At 39.5% G+C, this 25,168-nt stretch overlaps 1 protein-coding gene and 1 long non-coding RNA gene across 2 annotated transcripts in view; one reads left to right on the top strand and one right to left on the bottom strand.

Moving 5' to 3' along the window:
• The window catches only part of Fmn2 (formin 2), a 311,596-nt gene that overhangs the window by 54,539 nt on the left and 231,889 nt on the right, over nt 1–25,168 (bottom strand).
• LOC148001823 (uncharacterized) lies at nt 10,157–24,948 on the top strand. The gene is made up of 3 exons (XR_015635661.1): nt 10,157–10,400; nt 11,040–11,134; nt 23,399–24,948. It is a non-coding gene; the product is annotated as an uncharacterized LOC148001823 (long non-coding RNA).

Here is a 25,168-nt window from a genome sequence, read left to right as displayed (position 1 = left end):
TCTTAGAACTCCCTCTGCTCCCCTGCCCTCCCTTCCCTTTCATTCTCTACAGTTTAGACCTGTAACTGTTTCCATTTCCTCTACCTTCCTTCCTGCTTTGCACAGTGTGTCTACTCGTCTTGACACCGCTTCTTAGACAACCTGGGCTAAGCAGTAGGCTAATAGGTAACATGAAGAGCAGGCAGGAGGGAAGCGTGCAGAGCAGATCATTCAGGGTTCATGTATCCTGAGCAGTATGGCCGATACACAGTGGCCAGATAGTTACTAATGTTATAATCAGAGCTAACCTAAGAAAACATCCTGGTCCAGCTGATCCAGTCTGCTGGAATGTCCTTGAAGACAACTGAAAATATGATTGGACAAAGCCATACAGAAAAAAGAATTGGCTCATGATTGCTGGTTGCATGGACGCCCTGGAGAGCGATAGTGAGAAGCTTAGGACATAAAAAAGCAGGTTAAGGCTACAGACCTGGCACCTTAGAGAGAATCAAATTATTTTCCCTATATATTGATAAGGTAGAAATGCTGGGCAATTAAGACACTATCATTAGTTAGTTAATACCACAGAGTGTCAGGGATGTTTTAATGCTCAAATTAGGTTTGGTCAAGCTGAGCTATCAACATGGTAGCTTGGACAGATGCTCAAAATACTTACAAGTTTATAGAAGCCATTCCCTGTTCTCCAAGAAGAGCTAGCATTTCTCCTGACCCAGAACACTGTGAGACCCTCTCCCCTAGACACTGTGTCTTAGCATTTTGCTTAGCTGTCAATATAATTTAAGTGATAATATTTTAAGCAAAATCCAGGTTTGAACGTTCTAGGTTTGACAAGGAAAGGGAAAAATTATATGTCTTTTCTATTACAGGCCAAGAGTAAGTTATAGTCAACGCAGAGAGTGGCTGTTCGACCAAAGGTACCCTAGCATATGGAAGACAAAGTAATAAAGAATAGTCTAAGAATCAGCAGGCTCTTGTATGTTATGTGTGGCAAGAAAACTGAGCAAAGGATTTTTACACAGAGGTTCTACCATTCAGTAAGGCCATCAAGAATGCAGTGGTCAAAGAGCCTTGATATAGCTGAACAAAGCAACTGGACCTCTCTGTAAGCCAAGGGTGTGGGTGAGTGTTGGGCTCAGTGAAAGCCACTGAGACACAGGACTCTAAAAGAATAGGAGCCAAGAGGTAATGCTGAATGGTCAGAGCCTGGGAACCACAATTACCATAATCACTGAGGAAGCCAAGGACGCTGTGGATATGGTTAATAAAGCATGACATCCTTAGGGGCAAACAAATGTATTGCTCAATGCTTGAAACTTAGGAAAAAGGCAAGAGTAGAGGGTCAGGAGGCTAAGAGGGGTGACTCTGCTAGAAAATCCATGACTCATCAATCGGTTCTCAGAAGTAGGCTAATTTGGGTTCAGAATCCACTGACCTGACCAAAGGCACCGAGTCCCTGTGAGGAAGGGCATGGAACACTGTAGCAAGAATAAAGTGAAATGGATCTGGGTAGATGTTTGAGCAGGTAAAATGCTTGCTGCACAAGCAGGAGGTCCTGAGTTTCATCTTCAGCACCCAGGCACCGTGACCTGTCTTAGATCTGGTATGGCTCAGCCAGGACATTCTGAAGCTCATTGGCTACCAGTCTAGGCAAAGTGACAGGTCTCAGGTTCAGCATGACTCTGTTACAGAACACAAGATAGATAGTGATTGGTTAAAGTAGCTAATGCTGACCTCTGCTCTGGTTTACACACCATAACACACACACACACACACACACACACACACACACAATTTTAAAAGAATACACTATAAGTATTCTCCCAGTTCTTCCCCAAAGGGAGCTTATAACCACTACTCTGTTGTTGATACATATTAGACAATAGAAAATATTCAGACATACCGAGGATGTGGAACCTGAGGATACCCAGAGACACAACCATCCTGGCCATTTCACTCTTATGGGAACCCAGAGGCTCAGGATAATCCTGACATGGCACACACAGGCAGCAGGAATAGCTCTCACAGAGACAGAGAAAAGCTGACAGTAAAATTGTCAACATGTTGTAACAAGCATTGCCCTTAAAGAGCTGATATAGACTTTCGGTGGCATCAGATGAAGTAAAACTTCAGACACGTACCCAAAATGACACAGAACTGAAAATAAGGATTAGTTCAAGAAGTTGGAAGAACTTTGAATTTGGGAATATAAAACAAAAACACTGGAAAAATAAACAGAGCAAATGTCAGGGCATTTAGGAGACAGTGACATGTTTACCCTACTTGCCTTCTGATGGCTTTATGTGCCTTTCACTGTCTGGCAGGAGATGCAGACAGAATAAATCATGAAAGATAGAAAAATATTTAAACAAGTTTATCAAATCTCTCAAAAATAGTCAAGCTGGGTGTTGAGGCATGAGCCTGCAATTGCCAGCTGATGCAGGAGGACCACTGTAAGTTCATAGCCTGGGCTGAAAGTGAGACTGTGTCAAAAAAAAAAAAAAACAGCCCAAAAAGAAAACAAAAGTAAACAAATCTAGGACATCACACCTAACACAGGAACACAGTGTTCCAGTGAAATGAAACAACTGACATATATTGACAACTCTCAAGAACTCAAATCCTAAAATTACACAGAATCATCTCTCTTGATGATCCTCTTCATGCACTTTTTATTCAACTAAGCACGAAGAGAACACCTTTGAAAAACCTCTTTTACCTTTGGAAATTTAAAAGCACATATCAACAGATTAACGGCATAGCTCAGCATGGACAAAAGCACTTGTAATTCCAGCACTTAGGAGATGGAGGCCGGAGGATTGCAGGTTTGAAGCTAGCTTCACAGCATAGTGGGTCTCAGACGAGCTTAGACTACAGAGCCTGTCTGAAAACCAATCTCAAAAACAAAGCCAGACAACAAAAACAGAACCAGAATTCATGTGTCAAATTCCTCTCTGCATCTTAAGTGAAAGAACTACTGAATAATGTTTACTACCAGAAACATAAGCTAATCTGGAAAAGAGGTTGAAAATGGCAGTAAAACGAAAAATTCATTAAGCGTGATTATTAGGTCAATAAAACTAAATTGCTAGACTATCATTGATTTTAGGTTTAAGATGATTATAAAAACAGTACCCTTAACAAAGTGTCTAGAAAGAGAAAGAAAAACAATGTAACCACATTCTGTGTTAGGAAATGTCTGAATTAAGGGTAACAACTAAAAATCTGAGAAATAAAAATTTGTAAAGTACTTCAATAAAAATTGAGAAAAAAGTTCTCTATTAAATGAAAAACAGGAAAGTGAATTTATAAGAACTAAAAAAACAAACAACACTTAGCACCTATTAATTTTCTAGGAATTAAGGAAATCTACCAGCAATCCAACAGTTATAAGGAAAACTGATATATTAAAAAGTCACCTTCAAAAAAGAGTATTAGATCAGAGTAACAAAATGAGATAGCTGAGAGCTACTGAGATGGCTTAACACATAAGGTGAGCTTGATGAACTGAGTTCAATACCTGGATGTAGGGGAGAAGACAAGAACCAGATTTCACAAAGCTGAATCTGGCCTCTACAAGTGTACCGTGGCCTGAGTGTCCCCCATCACACACATTAATAATACTAAAAGATAATAATAAACACATTTAAAATTTAGTTCTACAGTTGTAGCTTAAAATGTTTATAGAAATAAGGGACAAAATGGAAAATTCTACAGTTATCCTAGAGGCTTATAATAAAATGTAGAATCAAACCAGCAATGATAAAAAAGATTTCAAGTCTGAAATTTTTACTGTTATTATTGGATTTGGCTTCATGCCCACTCCATGAGATGAAACTCAGACTTGAGACAACTTGGGTGACCAAGATCCAGACACTAGGGTAAAAACAAATACTACTGTTTAAAAGGTAGAAAAAAAAAGGACTCCTAATGACATCCTACTATACTCAGAGATCAGGGCCTTGGTAGGCCATCACCAGAGAAACTTCCTCCTGAGTCAGATGGGAACAAATACAGACAGCCATAGCTAAACAATATGCAGAGAGTGAGAGACCATGTAATACTCAACCCTAGATGGTATTTCCCTATCAAATCCATCCCCTTAGGACTTAGGCAACTTCATGAAGAAGAGTGTAAGAGCCACATGGGATAGAAGTCATGGAGGAAAACAAGCCCCTCTAAATCAACATAAGCAAAGCGCATATGCACTTACAGAGAGCGAAGCAGCACGCACAGGACCTGTACAGGTCTTCACTAGTTTCTCTGTGTATACATTATGGCTTCCAGTTTAGTGTTTTTATAGGATTCTAAGTGTACCAATGAGTGTGTTCTTCTCTTAGGCTCCTTTCCTTCTATCTGCTAGATTTTACTTTTAAAATATATCATCTTTCACACGTCTACATGCTGTAGAATTTTGAAAATGGCATTATTTCCTGTATCCGTAGAAAGATAGCTTAAGATGAAGAATCTTTGTAAAATAGGTCTCCCTATCCCAAACACACACGTATCATAAACCAGGATTGCAAAGGACTCATGGAAAAGTAAATGAGAAAGCAAGTCATGCCTGAAAGGGAAAGTAAGGAAATTTACTTACTTATCTCAGCTCTGGCCCCAAGTACACAGATGAAAACTTAAGAAATTCCCTTGAAGATCTGACTCATAAACCAGACAGAAAATCCTGCAGGGCTTCCATCTGAACTCAATTACCAGATTTCATTGAAAACAAAAACAAAAAAACAAAAACAAAACGAAAGCAAAACAAAACAAAACAAAAAACAGATCCCAGCCTCCTAAGGAAAACCTAACAACAAAACAAAACAAACACTAGTCTCACACACACATCCCAAGCACACAAATTAACTCAAGCAAAAGCAGCGGGTTTAAGTTAACTTGTTACAGTGCCTTCACTTGAATGGCACAAACAAACGCAAATCCTCTCTGGAGGAAGCTAATTTTAACTCAGGCACTAATTAATGCTAAGATCCATCCCATTGTAAAACATGTTTCATTTTCAGAGACGTTAAGTGCAACAAAATGTGCAACTGGGAACTGAAAACTCCAGAGGATCACAGCAAATTGTTCCTTCTCAACGAAATACCAAACATTGTATCAGAGTGTCCTAGATGATTAGGGAAGTCACAATGGTTTTTAGGAAGTGGGATTCAGGCAGACTAGGATTTGGGGCTGCAAAGCAATTAACTGCAAAGGGAGAGATCTGATTGCCAACCAGACAAAGGAAACCGACATACATGAAACAATCCGGATGAACATTCACACAAAGAAGCAATGACAAACAAGTTAACAACTGAACAGCAATGAAACAACGTATTATACAACTCAAAACTTGTGGGATAGAAAGCAGAATTCAATTCCAAAATTCTTTATTTAGTTTTGTGTTGCAGGAGTGTAGATGTGGACAATGTCTTACCCTTCTCCCAAGGTCTTAATGATACTGAGGTTTGCTTCAAATGAGAAGACTCATCCTCAAAGGGCTTGCTCACAGAGAATTATTGAGGGGCTGTAGGGAAGGGCATTAGTGACCCTAAAGTAGTTGCATCATGGCTGTATACAGATAGGATCCCTGCCTTAACACTGCTCCATCAGTGATTCTCAACCTGTGGGTCATAACACTTTGAGGGTTCAATGATCCAGAAGGGTGGCTGAAGACTACTGGAAATATCCATTATAATTCATAACAGTAGCAAAATTACAGTTATGAAGTAGCAACAAAAATAATTTTATGGTTGGGGTCACCTCAACATGAAGAACTGTAAAAAAGGTCGCAGCATTAGGAAGGTTGAGAATCACTGACTTACATATTCGAGCCTCTCCCCTCAAGACCCCAGTTAGAACATAATTGCATAGAGATGACTGGGAATACTGGTGGCTGATACTCAGGGAATAGTCCCACCTAGAAGTATATGTCAGTAGCTTATAAGACCAGTCACAATGGACTCCCAACAAGCACGCATAACTAATCTCATGAATATGGCAGTTGTTTGACTCAGAGAACAATGCTGTAACACACAGTATGTATATGAATATATGTCCAGGAATGGCAAGCTGAGCATATAGATGCCAGAGGACAACTGTTGGGAGTTGGGTCTCTCCTTTCACCATGTGGCTTCTAGAGACTAAACCCAGATTTCCAGGCTTGGTATATGGTTTCTTTACCTACTGAGCAATCTTAGTAGTCCTAGAAAGTTGAACTCCAAAACAAAGGAATAGCTGTAAACACACATAGAAAAGTTGAAAGTAAACTGTTTTTTTTTTTTTATGCAACTGGTAAAAAAAATCACAAAATACTCAGACGAGTCACAGAATGAAAATAATATTACAATTGGAGTGGCGACTCTCTCTGACTCTCTTGCCTGCCTTCCCTCTAGCTGAGCTGCCTTGTCTGGCCTCAGTGGGAGAGGTTGTGCATAGACCTGTTATGACTTTATGTGTCGGGGCAGGTCGGTACCCATGGGAGTCCTCCCTTTCTCTGAGGTGAAGAGGGCAGAATGTGGAAGGCAGTATGAGAGGGAACTGGGAAGAGGAGAGGAAGGTGGAATGTAAAGTGAATAAATAAATGAATTAATGGGAAAAATAATTTTAAAGGGTGGAAGAATGTGAATCGGAAAGCAAATAAACCAATTTGTTATAAAAGAATGGGAAGAGAGCACATGCCCCAAAATAGCTGATTCTTTGAAATGATAAATAAAATAGACAAGATGGCTGATGAATGGCCATAGCAGAGTAGATCCAGATATACATTAATATCAAAGAGAGGGAACAGGATAGTTATAAAGTATCAAGTAAATGCATTAGGTCAGAGGCTGCTTTCTGTTTTTTGCTTGTTAAGTACTTATTTTATGGTATAATGTCAAAAACATAAAAGGACTATGAGAACTCAAACTCAGGAGGCAGAGGATCCTGGAGATGGAGAGAGCTATCTGCGTATGATCACCCGTGTGTTAATTCATTGTTTTTCGGTTTTGACTATGGAGGCAATATGACAGTTCTTTCAAGGTCTTGGCACTGTTACTTCATTGCCGAGATGGAATATAAAATTGAATTTCATGCCAAAATAGACCCATCCTCCCCTAAGATGCTATCATCACAGTATTTATTTCTTATCATATCAGGAATTGAAACAGAGATGGGCAGGATATCCAGACTGAAAGGAGCAAAGAACAAGACACATAAATGTGTAAGGAGGCAGCAGACAGCAAAGCTTTCCTCTCATAGACTTAATGTTTGAATTTGGAGACAAATAACCAATTTTGTAGCTGAGGGAGAACACAGGTTAAGGAGGTTGGAGAAGCCATAAAGTAAGACTAGTTTAGGGAAAGGTGTGTCTATAACAAGGTTATCTGGCAAGGCTGTGGCATGCTGATGTTGGGGATGCTCTTAGAGTAGCCATCAAGTCGATAATAGTTCCTCACCACCGTCCTAGCTCATTGCTCTGCAGGTGTCCAGCATGCTGCTCTGTATGGACCATTATGCTACACTAGTGTACCCTGTTTCCTAAGGAGACCTTGACATTTCTACTGTCACATTTTTGTTTTAGGGTGTAATGCCCACAGAATACTGAGAAATGGTCAAGTTCTGATACACTGCAGATTTACCATTAGTCTTAAAAATCTTCACTGCCACAGGGCTTAGGATACAGATGATTTCGTTTGAGTGTGTTAACATGAGTGGTCAGCATGTTCCTGGTTATAACCAGTCCAGGTAAACTTCCATCACAACAGATAACCTCTAGGTTCAGATCCTAAACTATAGTCCCAAACAATAGACTGAGCTTACAACTCTTCTGTTGCTTTTGTCCCTTGGATTTTCACTGACACAAAGGTAAGGATGATATTTATATTTGCAGACAGGATATATATGTAATTACACAATTTATAAAGGTGTCGAACACATGTGGCTAGGTTTATTGTCACGTGGCTATTGGGTGTAGAAGAGAGTCACGAGAAAAGACTTATCACTACTTGCCAAAAGTAATATAAAACATCTCTACAAGTACCCATATTTCAGTCATTAGGGTTTAAAAATTTTATAATCAAATCCTAGATTGGGCAATAGACCATTGCTCACTTCATATTCAGCTTTTAAGAAGGCCAGCACTCATTTCCTGGCAGGGTACCACTTCCCTCCCTGATACTGGAGAAGTCATTTGTCAGGAGTGACATTCTCTTTCTCCATTCTCTCACCTGTAACACGGGCACTACAAAACGACCCAACCCATTCATTAGAAGTTGAGAGACCTAATTGACTCAAGTCTCAAAAGCTCACCCAGCCTTCCTTTTGGATCAGACACATTAGTATAGAAAAGGCATTCACAATATGAAACGTGACAAAACTCCTTTCCCAGATAACACGTCTCATCGTCACTATGCCCATCAGAAGTCAACTTCTTCCCCGATGCCAGTTCAGAGCTACGAGACCAGAAGAGGGAAAATAATAACGCCAATAAGATTTGGCATTTATAAATGTACTTTCGGTGCTTGGATAAATCTTCGCTTCACTGGCCCAACAGTACTTGTAAGAAATTCCTGGCATGTGGAAAGCTGCACAGCCCTGTCATACGGAGAGAAATACCTTCTTCATAAGAGCGAGTGAGGCGTCTCACAACAGCTGTTGAGGTGAAAAGCAAGCACTAAAGAGAACTATTTGCAGGCTAACTGGATTCTTTAACATCCTGACATTTTTGAAGAGATGAGAGCAGTTTGTAACAGGAGGGGATTCATTCTCCTTCTAGTTCCCATCTCTAAAGCTATTTCCTACAAACACTAAACATAAAAGGTCCAAGTCGCCATGGAGATGTCACTGTAATATAATAGAAGCTTCTGACTGGTAACTTTGATAGTTCTCTTATAACTGGTCTTATATACTGTCTCCCCTTAAGTCCCCTAACTATTTGCTTTCCTATTCTCTTTCATTTCGGGAACCATGTCCTCCTATAGAAATGTAGGATCTAGGAGGAGAGCAGTAGGGGAGGGGGTATGAAAGGGTAACAGGAAGAGATGTGATGAAAATATATGAGATATACATCAGTTATGTTTTCTGTAATATTGATAACATGTCCTTATAAAAGCATAAGGGAGAAAGAGTTATGTTCAAGGGTCCAGTCCCTCATGGTAGGGAACTCAGGGGGTAGGGAGACTGGGGTGTAAGGCAGCTGGTCAGGGTACACTCATCACCAAGAGGTGGGCAATGAAGGATTCTCATGCTTATTTAATCTAGCCTAAGCCTTTTTACACAATTCAAGACCCAAGCAGGGACCAATGCTGCCTACATCAATTAACATGAGCACGGCTAGAGACTAACTTAATTCAATCCCCACAGGGGTGCTTGTAGGCTTGCCCCAAGGTAATCCAAGCAAATGTGATCTAAAAATAGACCATCCTGTCTCCTTTTGTCCCTCCTATAAAAAACTTATTTCAGACTCAGAATTTCTAATTTTTTCTTCAGTCTACTATAGTAGATCTCCTGACCCAATGACTCAGAATAGACCAAAGTACAAATAAAATAGATTTTGATATGAAGTCCATTGTCTTCATATATAAAAGCCAATGGCTGCATCTTTGGGAATATACTCTTCATCAGCCAGACACCTGGAATGAACCACCTACCAGTATTTCTTTTCATTTTAAACTGATGTCCTTGCCTGTTACATAATCCCTATCTTCTACTAATAAATCAAATGAGGGTTTGAACTTAAGTGTTTAGGTGACTGACCATCTGAAGACATCACCTCCTTGAATAATCTCTAGCATCCTCTAGTGTCATTACTGCTTGCTTATGATGATGTCACACCATCCTACACCCAAGCTTGGCTAACGAGCACTGAACCAAGCACTCGGCATTCCAACTTGTTTGGTTACACACATCTCAAGAATCTTATTTCACCTCTCTCCACATTTCTTTCAGAACTATATATAACCTTAGCCACTGATATCTGAAATCCGGGGTAATGCTAAACCCATTCTTGAATAGGAGGAGGTGAGGATCCAAAAAGGGAAACAAAATGAAATGACGTGGTTAGAAGAGTGAGGCCCTCAGGCCCAAGGAGGAATCTAAGTGCTTGCAAGAGGACCAATAAAACAAAACAAGACAAAACACTCATTACACAGGACTGCCGCTGGGAGTAAGAATGCTGCTAGGCTTTGCACCACCAACCCAGGAAAGGAGAAGGCAATGGAACCATGATCTTCTTGTTCTGAGGGAAAAATCAGTTCATTCAGGATTCTGTCAGAACAAACTATCAATGGTTAGAAAAGAAAAAACTGTGGACTTCCACTGGAAAAATACTGTACTCTATAACATCACTTCTAGAAAGCCCTCCTGACTGAACACTGCAATATAAAGATGTTTGAATCCATGTGAATGCTTGGGAGCTAAGGAGGAGAAAGGTAAGTTCACATTTCCCATCATCCTAAGTGGCAGACAGTGGCTAAAGGGAGGTCAAGGGAACAGCATTGCAAAGATAGCAGAGACAGCAAGAGAAGTCTTTTGCTTCCCTGCTGGCTGCACTCCAGTTCTATTGAGTTGTCCACTTTTCTCCATATCTACACATGAGAATACTCTTGTTTGGCAATCCCATGCATTTATTGTGAATTTTAGGCATTCCCACCTCCTATCCCCCTCTGCCATCCATCTCCCTCTCCAGTGGGGCACTTTTCTCAGCACGTTGACTTTCCCATCTTCTTTGTGTGGCCCACTGAGTTTAATTCGTATCCCTTGCCTGAGTAAGGGTGAGGGTTGCTTAATAGAAATTAATAAAAAAAAATGCCAGGAGGTGGTGATACATGCCTTTAATTCCAGCACTTGGGAGGCAGAGGCAGGCAGATCTCTATAAGTTTGAGGCTAGCCTGGTCTACCAAGCAAATTCAGGACAGCCAGGGCTACATAGGAAAACCTTGTCTCAAAAAATCAAAATAATAACAACACTTGTGTAATGAGTTAGAGAGGAAGCGTTCTTATGAGGAGATGAGTGGATAACAAGAAGCCTGGAAAAACTTGTACTGATTTGATGATTGTTTCCTCTGCAGTGTTACTCAGAAGACCAAAAGACAATGAATCATTTAAAAATAAACTACCAAAATAGAAATGTGCATCAACAGTTCGTGGCTAAGATGCTGGCAAGGTTCGTCCTCATTCTAAATACGAACAGTATTTCCCAATATATCTGCTGTTACTTTTAATTTTCAAGTTTATTTCCTTCATATTTTTGGAGTTTCTGTGGCTGGTGGACTGAGGTAAAAATCCAGAAATTCTCTTGAACATTTAGCATGACCTTATTCTAACAACTTTAACTTTGCTCGTAGGATCTGAAAACCCATCTCCTATTATTTCAAAATATCTGGGGTTTTCCTGCTGTTTGTCTTTGTCAATGTTTTTCAGACTTTTAAAAGTCTTCAAGGAGGATGTAAAAGAACATTAACAGGCATACTTTTTTCTTTTCTTTTTTTTTTTCCTTTTTTCTTTTTCTCGGAGCTGGGGACCGAACCCAGGGCCTTGTGCATGCTAGGCAAGCGCTCTACCACTGAGCTAAATCCCCAACCCGCATACTTTTTTTCTCATGTGGGAGAAATGACTCTCTTTGTTTCAGGATAGAGTTAAGAAATATCAAAGAAAGTAACACCAGCATCTCTTTATGTCTATTTTTCTCTAACAGCTAAGGCTAAATACCTACCCTCTGAGTTATGTACTATTGTGTGGGAGATAGGAATTCTATCACTTACTTTTTTCCCCACATGTGGAGGTGTGTGCAGTATGCATGCTATGTATGCATCTGACTTGTGTATGTGTGTTTTTATATGTGTGTTTGTATGTGTGTATATGTATCTGAACATCAGACCTTATACCTGTGCATCAAGTGTTTCCTGAACCACCTTTCTGGCCCAGTATCCAGCCACTCAATGACTACATTCACTAGTCATTCCATTTTGCACTCAATACTAAAATAAGTGTCTTATTTGAGGTACAGGTATAAACACTAAAATTAAATTTCCCCGAGTATTAATTAGTGTCTTTGGGGGAACAGAGGGGAACTGAAATTATTTATGCATATTTACTTTTTAGACATTTTCCTATAAAACTTTCGTAGCTATAGATCTCCTCATGCTCTGCATATATTGTGGCCTTGACTCTATGGTACATTATGTAAGCATGTGGCAGATAAACATTGTGATTTATACCTGCCTCAGAAACAGGGAGACACTGTTCACACTGAACACCCACTACTCGTATCCTCCATGACTTGGCATGTCTATCAATAACATAGGATGTAACATACATCATGGGGTTTACATAAATGTTACAATGCTGAATGACTGTGCATGGCATGCCTGTCCAGGCTACTGGAGGAGACATGTAAGAGATTCACATAAGCAACTTAAGCCTAAAAGGCACCAAGACAGAATACTAGAGACTGGGACATACCTCATTGGAGCAAACCTTGCTGAGTGGGTGCAAAGACTTGGCTTTGATTGACCCAGGGGGAAAAAACATAGGAATTTCACCTTTCTTAGAATAGTCTGAAAGGAAAACACTTGGAGACACAGTTTTGCTTCATAGCCTAGGCTGGTCTTGAACTCAGTTCTCTTTGTATCTCCCTCTTCAAATACTGGGATATAGGTGTACAACAACATACCCCATAAATATGCTTTTGAAAGAGCATGAAAGTGTATAATGTGACATGTAGAAATGTAGTTTCTTAATGGACTTTTTAAATGAGTTTGAAGTTCAGTGAGCTTACAGCTGAGTAGAAGCCTCAGCTACTTTCCTCCTCTTTTTTAAATACCCACAGTTGCTGTGCCAGAGTTTCTCTTCAGTGGTTCCAGAGCTGGACCTAACAACCGTTGGGTGATACAATTGGTCTACAGTAGCCCTATACCATCATTTGGTAATTGGAAGAAAAAGAACCAGCTTTGTCTGTGTTACTAAATGGAATTTTAATGCTGTTCTGGATTTATATGAGTCTCTCAGATGCATATCTTTTCAGTACAGTGTTTATTTGATTGGATTTAACTCATAATTCTCCTCTTCTTCCTCATTTTTTTCCATGCTGGGTCTTGTGTAGCTCAAGGTGATCACAAACATGTTACAGAATCAAGGATGACACAGAGCTCTCGGTCCTCCTACGTTCGTCTCTCAAATTCTGGGATTATATACAGGTGTACCACAAAGGCCACCTTCACAAGACACACATTTGAAATAAAATGAAGAGATTTTTAGAATAGTGACTTATCCATCTAACAACATATTACACATTATCCAGGAGAAGCAGTAGAGCTACGTTACACGAGTTTATAAACAGGTCATCCCGCATGGCAGGCAACAAGCATCTTTTATCTTTTGAGGCATCCCATGGGGCATCAGTTCTCATTTTTCCTGGATCTATATTTAAACTTCTCAACATCATGACTACAAAAGAACCCATAGTTACAATATTAATTTGTCTACATCCAGTAATCACTGATTAATCAAATAGAAAATCAAACTCAAAATAGTGATGTCTAATTTTAGGTAATACATTAGAGCATGGGGGTAATTCTGAGCTAACTAACGATTATCTGCAGCACTTTCTGAAAAAAAAAATGGGACTTTCGTGGAATGGCTGGTAACTTCTCTCCTTTCCTTCTTATTTCAAGTCTTCAAGGTGAAAGCAAGCTGCGACTTATTTAGCACATCTTCATACTTTCCCCCTCAGTTTATTGAAATTCTTTTCTTTTCTCAGTTATTTGCATTGCCGTGTTTATCCTACGCTCTTTCTGGAGGAAATCCATGAGCTCTTGGCCAATCTCACCTGTTGCTTAGACTGATTCTTACACAATGTCTAATAGTGTAAAGGTCTAAACTTAAAGAACCATCCCATCAAATGATTCTAATTCACTCATACTTTCTTTTCCCCAATTCTGCTAGGAATGTGGCTAGGAGAGCCAAAAACAAAACAAAACAAAACACAAAGGACTTCACAGATTATTTTGTAAGGTTATATTTTCATAACACTGAAAAGAACTCCCACTTACTTTGGGAACCATTTTGGTGAGTTAAATAATATACAACAGGGTTTGGCAATCTATTGGATGTAGCATGCAAAATTTGCATCCATTCACACTAATCTAGGGTTTCCTGTGTCAGTAATGACCCCTCACTTTCAAAAATTACTACAGATGCAAATTTCTGTGCCACAGTACTACCAGAGGGCTTAAAACATATTTTCATTCCAATAATGTTAATTTTCTCCTATGGGGACTGTATGAGGGAGAGTGGGAACCTGACCTTGATCTCACACACAGGAACTTGCTGTTTGAAATGTAGAAATATGCAGGGTGTTAGAGGGGGGAAACCTGTGTTCATAGGACACTTACTGCTGGTTTTGTTTTTGTGTTAAGTACAGCATCTACATGATCATGTTGAATTCTCACAACAAATGAAGGAAACTGAGCAAGGAAAGATGAGTGATCCTGTCACAGGTCAAGGGATCATGGCCATCTTCTTGTTGGATATTTGTTACTGGAATTTCCAACCCCAATAAGGCCATATAAAAAATACACAATCCAATTGTTATATTTATAAGCTACATGCCTGGATTGAGCAGATCTAACATTATACTAACATATTCTCCAGCTATATGACTTGTGGTTTCTCCTGGCCATGCTGTTCTGGTCCATCACAGCTTCCTCTTCCTCTTCCTCCATCACCTCTCCTTCCCCTTGGTTCTCTTCTCCCTCTCTACCTGCCACCACTCTCAAACCTCCAGTCTCATGTTTCCTTCCACTGCCTAATCACTGTCTCTAGCCTTTATTGACCAGTTAAAACAGGGAGGAGGTTCACATGAGATCACCTGAGTATGTGAAGGACTGATGGACTGCTCCTGAGGGCAGCCCCTCTTGAGGAGGCAGAATTAACATCAGAATACAAATGGCACCAGGTCAACCCACAACAATTATTGGCAAACTATCTGATATTTTCTCTCCCTTCTTATTTCAACATTATGAATGTAGTCATAGCTTCTATTGGTCAAAGACAACAACCACATTGTCTTTCATACAGTGAGAAAAACCAGTCACTGTCTTCAAGCTACGCATCAAAAAAAATCCATACAATGAGGTGAAAATGAGAAGACTTAAGACTTGGATGATCTCAAAGTTCTCCCAGTGAAACTAGAATTCAGGTTTTAAAGGGCCATACATTATTTTCAGCATATGATCCATATTCAAGATGGAATATCGTAGGTCTTCTTGCTTTCTTGACCCCCTTTTTATCTGCTCCACTTTACTTCATAAAAGATGGCATATCATTTTTTCCTTCTTTATCGTGAGCTTGCCTCACATTGCTCAACCACAATATTTCAGGAGGTCATGCCACCAAACCAGGACTTTACAGTGATCTCCACAGGAAATAAAATTAGACTTCACTCACTAGTGGTGAAGTCTATTTGCCAAGTAGCACTGCGCTGTTCGTAGTTTACAGGTGACAGGATGGAAGCGTGGGTTTTCAGTAGCTTTCCCTTCATCCCAGAATTTGAACTTAACCCCAACAAACATAAATTGCCATGGTGGGGACATTGGTTTTACACACAGCCTGGGTTTTACCTTTTGTGAGGCTGGTTATTTTGCTTTGGATCCTGTAAGCCTCCAGTAATGCTTTGTGGCTGTAAGTTAATTTAACATGCTTTTTATATCTTATAACTCAATGTGGAGTTATTTAAACTACAATCTATTAAACAACATTCTAACTTTCCCCAGTGAAATGTCTGTCTACATGACATCATCTGTAACTATTGAATTTTTTTTAAGCTTCACGCTCCACCTGCTAAGAAAACAAGTCCACAGTAACCTTGAACTATTTTCTTGGACGACATTTATTTCCCTTGCTGTCTTCCTTCCTCTGCAATAGCTACCGTGCTGGAGGCATGACTTCTCAAGTTGTACAGCCTAATGAACCATTCCATTATGCTTAAAGATACCTGACAACTTTGGTTATTAATCCCCACCCTTTAATTTCTACCATCTATCTCTTTAAAAATAATGGAACTGGGAAGATTGTATCCCACTTCTTTCTTGCCTTACTTGCCCCTGTCTAACACTAACCACAAGTACGTCAAAAGCACACTGATTAGAATCTCCATAAAAACGTAGTGATTTGATGACTGTTTTTCTTGTTTTGTAGAAGGATAATGTTTTGGAGTTCTTAGCTTCACCAATATCGGACCTTCTAGAGATAGTTTTGTTGTTTAGAACTCTAACTACTTTTCAGTAGTGGAGTATGAAAGAACTTAAGTCCCTGTAACTGGCCATTTCTTAATATAAACCAATAAAAGCAAAACACCTTCAGTGAATTCTCCTATATAATTTATATCTACAACTGGGGGGAAAGGGGGACTAACATTCTCAGAAGCAGGCAGTTCTGAAATCTTTCTATTTAGAATGTATAAAAGCCAAAAGCAAGAACATTTCATCATCGTTCCCCTCCCTCAAAGGCCGCAGAACCTACAGAGGCTGCTGTCATTCTCACAATGATTAAAAAAATAAATGATGCCAACACAGAAGAGAATCAATTTCTAAAGGGCTGAACCTAGAAGGTACCACATGGTCTGAAGGCAGGATATACAGACTTCTAGCATCTCTCCCAGAAGCCTTTAGCTTCTCCCTTGGGCCTTTAGATATTAAATCTTCTGGCAGGATTTGAAGTGGTTAAGTAAAAAATCCAAATTGGGAAGTAAGAAATTCCAACTTTGCTTGACTTTATCAATATTGTGAAGGGAATGATGTCATTGTTTGGGGGTTCTGCAAAGACATTCCATGTCACTTCAGTTTTAATGCCAGGCTGGAGCCTGCATGGTCTGCCAGCATCAGCAGATAAACAAGACCTGTAGTCTTTCTATTCATCTCTGGATAGTTACTCAGAAAGATTCTGGAAAATATGCCTATTAGGAACTAAACATTTCAGTTTTCATTTTATCCTTGTGCCAGAAGTCCATTCCTTGGATAAACACTTTACAAACTGACACTCTAAAAGGCACCAAACATGATAAAGTGTGTGTGCATCAGTCAGGGCTGATTAAATATTTTCTCTCCCATGATGAACAGTCCTATACTATATGAAATCTTTGGAACTAATAGCTCTCCCACTTCTCCCACCAATTTTTTATTGTTTTGTCTTTATTTTGCATGAAAGATTATTTTTCCATTTCAACTCATTTGTTATGCAATCTTGGCTTTGGTGAAATATCACTCCCAGGGTTACTACATGCAGAAATAGCATTTAGTTTTCAAATGTATGAATTAAAATTCATTTTAAGATCTGCTTTAAAAAATATTGCTTGCTTTGGATCCCTGGTTGCTTCTAGTGTCTTTGCTTACAGTTAAATAAAATATGATATAAGGAAGAATCTACCATATTCTCATTACAAAGGGGATGTGTAGCATAGCGGCACACAGCTCCAATAACAGTACTCAGAATTATAAGACAGACGGTTCAGGAGTTTAAGACTAGTCTGGCTTAAATAGCTAAATCCTGTCCCCTAATTCTTACAATAACTTTTTTTTTCTTTTTTTCGGAGCTGGGGACCGAACCCAGGGCCCTGCGCTTGCTAGGCAAGTGCTCTACCACTGAGCTAAATCCCCAACCCCTTACAATAACTTTTAAAAGATTCTTTGAGGCAGTTCAAGTAAATGGTCAGCTATGTAGTCAAACCTTGTGACAATTGAGATTTATCCCTTTTTAATTCCCTTGGCAATTTCATATGTGTATTCAATATATTAAATCATACTCACCCCTCATGTTGTCATTTCTCTCCACCCCCACTCACCCCACTCTTCATAGCTGTACCCTTTCCTTCTTTCATATGATCTTAATGTGTACAGACTTCACAGAAGTACCCATAGTTTCTGTGATCCTGACTGCAAGGGCCAGGCTATGTCAGACCCAGAAAACAGCATGCCGTGCATCTCCCCATACTCTAGTTCTGATCACTTCCTGTTTTTTTTTTTTTTGTAACAAATTCTTTATTGTCTTATAATGAGAAAATTAGCTATAGGGGTCAAGGGTATAGCAAGTGGACAGAGCACAGGTCTAATGTGCTTAGAACCTGGGGTCAATGCTAAACACAGGGAGGCCAAAAGGGACATTGATTGGTTAGTTACTCACTGTTTTAGCACCCTGAAAAAAGAGAATTCTATTCTGAAACATTTGAAGGAACAGTTTGAGGACTTTGTCAAGAGCACTCAATGGGTTGACTGCCAAGCCTGACAACTAAACTTTGAGCCCCAGGACCCACAAGTTGTCTCCCAAAAGGAGAGAACCAACTCCCACAAGTTTTCCTCAGACTTCTTCTACATGTGGGCATGGTACTTGTGCAACCATAGGAATTGTCTAGATATGTTCTTTCTCTCATTCTTCTCTCTCTCTCTCTCTCTCTCTCTCTCTCTCTCTCTCACACACACACACACACACACACACACACACTCTTAATATAAAGGAAAATATGTCAAAAACAATATATGAAAAAATTCAGTCATACATGTCTATATATTATACACATTTGTACATAAGGACAGATATAATTTTTAGGTATATAATATCCTATTATAAAATATAAGCATCTTCAACCTAAATGTTTAAAATGTATACCAAAGCCAGAGAAATGTGTCCTTATAGGTACGAGTGACTTCTGCACTGTTGGCTGTTTCATGTGTGCAACTTTAATTTTTTCAAATTCTATTTTAAATGATGGTTCTTAAACACTTTAACCTCTCTTGTAGCCCACTACCCACTAGATGTAGTGGAAAAGAAAGGATACTGGAAAGTGGGCCTGTTTAGAAAGGTTCTTTGGAGCAAGTCCTGCCAGTATTGTGTAGAAATCGGCAGTTCAGTTCACAGATCAGCAGGCAAAGGCAGCTCAATCGCCTTGCAAACACTTCAGTTCAGTTGGGTAGAGTCAGGTTTGCAATCCGAATGACATGACCTAGCAGGGCGAGCTGGGCCTCACCCTTGGCTCAAGTCAGCAAGAGGGACCAACAGGTACACCAAGAGTTCTCAGCTGTGCCTCTCTCAGGGAAGGAAAGATCAAGGAAGACTCAAGGCTCACGTTGTACATCTAGCTGTACCAGCAAGCCAAGCTCTGCCTCCATCACTGTGTGAGTCCTATTTATAACCCCCAAACATCATGTGTCCTCCATGTTCCTTGCCTCAGCATGACTCTTGCCTCAGCATGGGCATCAAATCAGCCCAGTGAGTCCACAGAGTCCCGACAAATGCAGCTCAACTACACAGTGTAAAGCAGACCAATACATGTGTGCTCTTAGCAAAGAAATTTTCATCACGGGTGCTTTCACATGCTTGCTTTAGCAGAACATTTCTCCCCTGTGTCTGCTTCAGTGAAACATTCCTTCATGAGTCTGCCTTAGCTTTTCACACCTGTGTCCACTTTAACAAAATGTTCTTCCACATGTTTGCCCCAGCAAAACACCATCCAACGACTTTCCAAAGAACCCCTAAGTTTCTACTCTACGTGTATATTAGGTATTATACCTCTCTTTGATATCCTTTATCCACAATGTTACCCAGATTATAGAACACAAGAAAGTATGTTCCTAAATAGACTGGTTTATATATAATTTAAATTTTACTTTTTCATCTCTTCTATCAGTTTTAGTCAAACCAGAAATAAATTCAATGACACTAAAGCTTCTGATGACTGACGTAAACAATACTTTTATAACCCATTCTCTGTTTATTTCGAAGTTAATTTCACTTCAGAGTTGGTTTCTGACTATGAACTTAAAGAAATAGAATAAACACAAAGAAAAGAAGTTGAACGTGTTAACCATCATTTTTAAATTAATGAAAATTCCAGAGTGTGGACTGATGATTTTTACAGCCCCTATTGCTGGCGCCTTGGAGGACAGAGGGAGAGCCCCAAGTACTATCTGTGTCTCATGGGCTATGTTCCCGAAGGGTCAGAGCGTGGCTTGGGGGAACCAGCAATGCAAGGTTCTGTCCACCACACGATCCTGCCTTTTCTCCCAGGAGCTTCTGTGACCATGTGGCGTGGAATGGTACCTCAAAACTTTGAGGTACTTTTCTGTTGCTAGAGGGAATTTAGTGAATATGCATGGTCATACTTTCTACTTCAGACATCTGAAGCCTGACTCAGCAACTCTTATTACTTAGACAAGACAGTCCTTTCTAAAATGAAACCTACCACCAGGTGACTGGATCATTCACACAACATAAACTAACTCATCTTAAGCATTCACCCATCATCCAGATTTAAAGAAAAACAAACAAACTAGGAATTAAGCAGAAAATTCCTTTGATTAAGAGGCTTTCAATACATTTACAGAAATGAAAACAACTCAGTGTATTTTCTGTCCCAAGGTCAAAATGGCTGATAGAAGACAGGGGAATGGAGACAAAGTTTGTGAGCCACAAACTTACACAAACAGACCGAATAGAATTTGTTTATTCCAGATCTTACCCCCAGGATGGATTTGATTTGGCTTATGATAACATGATACATAGAAAATAATGAGAATAAAGGTTTAAAAGCAGAGAGAGAAGATGAGACACTGTGAGTCTAAATGAATTCAACATCTTGGTTCACCTTTCATCAGTCTTATTTAGTGAACTGACATGTCTAGAACACAGATATTGTGAGTAACCTGCATGTTTTATTTCAGTTCTAGCTGACCAGGTCAGAGGTGGGGGTTGGGGGGAGACAAGTCAAGAACACAAAGGAGTGCCATAAAAGGCCACTGCTTTGGGTTCTACTGATGTGTATACGACAGTGAGCACATTATATGATCCACTAATGAGGGTAGCAGGGTCAAGAATATAGCTAATGCTTCATAGTTACACACAAAAGAGAGACTTGGAACTTTAGAATCTGGCTTTTAAAAAAGCCTGACTATTTCCCCCATAAGCCTGAGACGATCCAGTCAACCTGACTGAGTGGCATTCTTGGCACACCAGGCAGAAACATTTCTCTTGGCTTACAAGCAATTCTTAACAGAAGTCAGAGCTTAGTTGATGCTGGCAAACAGGGGTCACGGAGGGTAAATATTGTGAGACTTTATTTTTAAGTCTGGCATCCTGGGATTTCTCAGAGTCAGAATTGCTCAGCCAGAGGTTGGTGAGAGGTTATATGGCTTGCGACACACAGCGAGGGATCCCAAGACAGACTGGAGAGTGTTTCTGTCTGTTCTATGCTGGTCTGCAGTTCAAGAGAAGAGTCTATGTAGGGACTCTAGGCAGCCAGAACATGGCGAACATGGCTCTGGCAGACACTGCCCTTCTCCCCTATTCCACACACACACACACACACACACACACACACACACACACACACACACTAGATTACATTTCCGAAGCCAGCCATCCAGGTCTATGCCCTTAGTTGACCACTTCCACCCTCACAGAAGCTCCAGGTCCAGACATGGAGGTACTGAAGCCCAGCAATCAAAAGCTCCTTGTTTCACCTAAATAATGCTCAGTTAGAATTACACACCTCACCCTAGCCTGGGGTTTCCCCTTTTACCTTTCTAAACTGCCATTTTCCTATGAGCCACATCGGTTTCCCCTCTATCCAAAGGCAGTCCTGTCTTCTCTCCTGGACAAATACTCATCCTTTTCTCCCTTATTCTTTTCCTTTTCTCCCATTTCCTCTGTCTCCTGCCTTTGTCTCTTATCCCCTGGCCTTTGTTCCTCTGGGGCAAATAAACCTCCTTTGTGCTGAGAACTTGGTCGTGGGGGTCCTGAGCCAGTATTGATCCTTTCAGTAGTGCATACCGGCTCCTAAGCCGCCAGCGTTAATTGTGATACCCAAATGGTCCTGCTTGACTGTCTCTTCCATTAGTCTTTTTGTTAAACTTCTGATAGGTTGGCTGCCATGTGTTATGTTGTATCATGAGATACAAGAATGTTCCTGAGTGTTTCTCTGCCAAGACCTCCATTTGATGTCTTATTGACAAAGTCTTTAGGTTTGGGATTCTCCCAGTCCTGTTCCAAATACAGCCAGTTCTCTTAGGCAGAGCAATGAGAAGACAGTAGCTCACTTCTCCCAGAATGACACTTGCAAGCAGAACTCCAAGTGCACAGTCTTTAGCCCTTCGCTTTGGGATCTTCCTATGAGCATTCCCAGCACTGGGACTGGGAGTGTACGGTGACATGGTCAGCTTTCTACATGGTACCTTGGGAGCCAACCTCAGGATGTTCATGAAACAAACATCTCAATGAGCAACCCACCTCCCCAGCCCTATAACCAGGCATATTTTTTAGTCTTTAATGATGGTAATAATACAGTAATAACACAAAGCTAACATCTATTAATCACTTACTGAGGACTAAGTCATGTGTCATGGGCCATGTCATTCAGTCCTCTTTAACAAAGTAAATACTACTGGTTGACAGTCTTAGTACTAGTTTAAAGTATAGAGCTATGGCAAGTAAGAGACATGGCTCAAAATCAGAGGCCCCTAGAAGGGTTATGTTGTCGTTCTTCACAGAGCTACTGTTGATCACTGTCCAGCTTTCATAGTATTGCTGGGGAAATGGTATAAAGAAACATTTTTTGGGGGGGATGTTAAATGTTTCATATAATCCATTACTGAATTTCATTTCTAAACCTCAAAATTGCTGTTGTACTAAGCATTTTATCATAAGTATTTTCAACTCATTGAATTTGTGTTTGATACAACTTATGTCTTCACTTCAGCTTTCGCTTCCTTAGAACTTGACAATTCTTTAATGAGTTTGCCTAGCACAGAATCTGATATTAACTCCAGAGCTGCTCATTGTGTGCTACCTTCACAGACATTATTAGGAACTTGCCTAGCAAAGAAATGTCAAGGAATTTATTCAATAAAATTCTTTCCCCAAGAATACTTAGAGTCTCTTTCAAGTGTAATCATCAGTTATAATATTTCCTTGGGTGGGTTATGATATCTAGTTGGGATTGAGACATCAGTCTAGTTCTTGTGAAGGCAGGTGTGAGAGTAGTTAAAACTTTCTTCCTTGGACTTTAAGGAAAGCATGTTTCTCTTTATACATAGCTGGGCCCCATCCCATCAGCTGAAGCCCTTATGATGAAAAGGAGGAAGAAATTCTGTTTCCACTAAGCAAGAAGCCAATCTGTCTCTACACTGATGCTGCAACACCATTTCCTCTGGATTTGTGTGGTTCATTTCAGACTTGCTAGCTTCTACAAGCATGTGAGACATTTTAGAAGTCACTCTCTCCCACCCTCTCCCTTAATTTCATGACCTCCTCCCACAATTCATTGTCTCTTTCCCTTCCTCTCCTTTCCCCCTACTTCTCTTTCTGGAGATACATTTTTCTTTGTCATTCTCTGCATTAGTCAGAGTTTTTCACACACATGAAAAAATTGTTTTCCTCCTAGAGAATGACTAAGAGCAGAGAGGAAGATGTAGTGAAGACAGAGAAATGGAGATTGCTGAGGAAATTTTTCCTAACCATGACCCTGACTGCAAATCCTCATTCTAAAAGCATGGATCACTCAAGGAAGCTCATGTATTCCTTTGTGGGATTATTTTGTATATTGGAATGGAAATTTCCTATCATTAGACCTTTCAACTTTTATTCTTCAAACAAGTTTCCTGAGGATGTCTGAGTAAGTTGGTGGATTAGAATTTATCTCCATGGTTTGGGCAATGAAGAAAAATCAGTATAAGAAAAAAATACACAGAGAGATAGGGTGAGCATTGGAAGTTCAAAAGGGAGAGAGAAGAGAGCTGAACAATGCTTAGAAAAAGAAGATGAGAAGAATCGCCAGGGTTGTTTTTTTTTTTCCTCTGCTACATACAGAGCTTCAAAGAGAAGGCTATTCAATAGAAAGATCCCTCAAATAATACAGGAAAGATATGTGGACAAGAGGGCCAGAAAGTGTAACACAAACATGAAAAGCAAAGAAGCATGATTAAAATATTGTAACTCCAGCTAATGAATTAGAAAAGTGAAGTGGATAAAATGGCTCAAAAATTCTATGTGTAAAAGTGATCTATGACCTCAAAGAAATCAAAACTAAGAGGATAGACAAAGCATACATAATCAATCCAAGAGTTGGAGAGAAAAGTCAAAATTAGGAAGTCTGGCAGTACGGATGAAACATTTACAGAGCCAAAAAAGAAAATTATCAAGAATGCAATTTTATTTAAATTCTTTTATCTTTTTAAAAATTTTAATTTAAAAATAATAGCAAAACTTTAATTTAAAATAATAGTAAAAAACAGAAAGAATTAAATAAAATAAAGAAAAAAACTGTGAAGAATTATCACAATAGACTCAACCTCTCAGACGAAAAGAATGTCAAGGAGCATCAACAACATTGAGGAATGTGGCATCTAACATCAAGAAAAAAGAAGCCAATGACCATGGCCATGATGACAACTTTATAAACTGTGGGACATGATCAAGACATAAAATCTACAATGGGTTAAAAGTAAGAACTGTGATAAACACTAAAGTCATTGAGAATCTATTCAGTAACAAAAAGAGAAAATTCCCCAAGTATAGGGAAAGAAGTGTGAATCCAATCACGAGAAGGTTTTAAAATCCCAGATGGACATGATGACAGAACTTTTCTATGGAACTTTACAAGCAAGACCCCCAAAGTACAAAAGAAAGGAAAGATATCACAGAAAAGTGCCAACTCAGAAAAACAAACACATTAGAATAATCTTACAGTGTGACACACACCTTAAAGGCTAGAAAATCATGGAAGGGTATATTTCAAACTTAGAAAGTAAAAGTAAGAGTGACCAAAATTGCGACATACAGAAGAGTAAATTAAGAGAGATGAAGAGGATGATAAGGAGCTAATATGAACAAAGTACAATGATATTCATCATAAGGGAGATAGCATAATAAGACCTATTATTTTGTATGCTAATAAAAAAGTAAGTACAAACAAAATAAAATCCACTTTCTCCATATCTTGTGTCATCTTGTATTTCCTTCTGAATTCTACTGGAAAGAGGCAGCGCTGTTCATCACAAGTTAGCATACAACAGAATTATGCGTCATAGTGACTGTAGAAATTCACTGTGGTCTTAAAAGTTCACTCTTTCATTAGATTCCAATTTTGTGCTTGAAGGTAACAAAGCAAAACAAAACAAGCAAAAAACACCCCACAACCAATAACTGGTTCCCG

The sequence above is a fragment of the Rattus norvegicus genome, chromosome 13, assembly GCF_021556685.1.
Source record: "Rattus norvegicus strain SHRSP/BbbUtx chromosome 13, alternate assembly SHRSP_T2T, whole genome shotgun sequence".
Lineage (NCBI taxonomy): Eukaryota > Metazoa > Chordata > Mammalia > Rodentia > Muridae > Rattus > Rattus norvegicus.
Note: the sequence above shows the minus strand (reverse complement) of the source record. Positions and strands in the feature narration are given on the sequence as shown.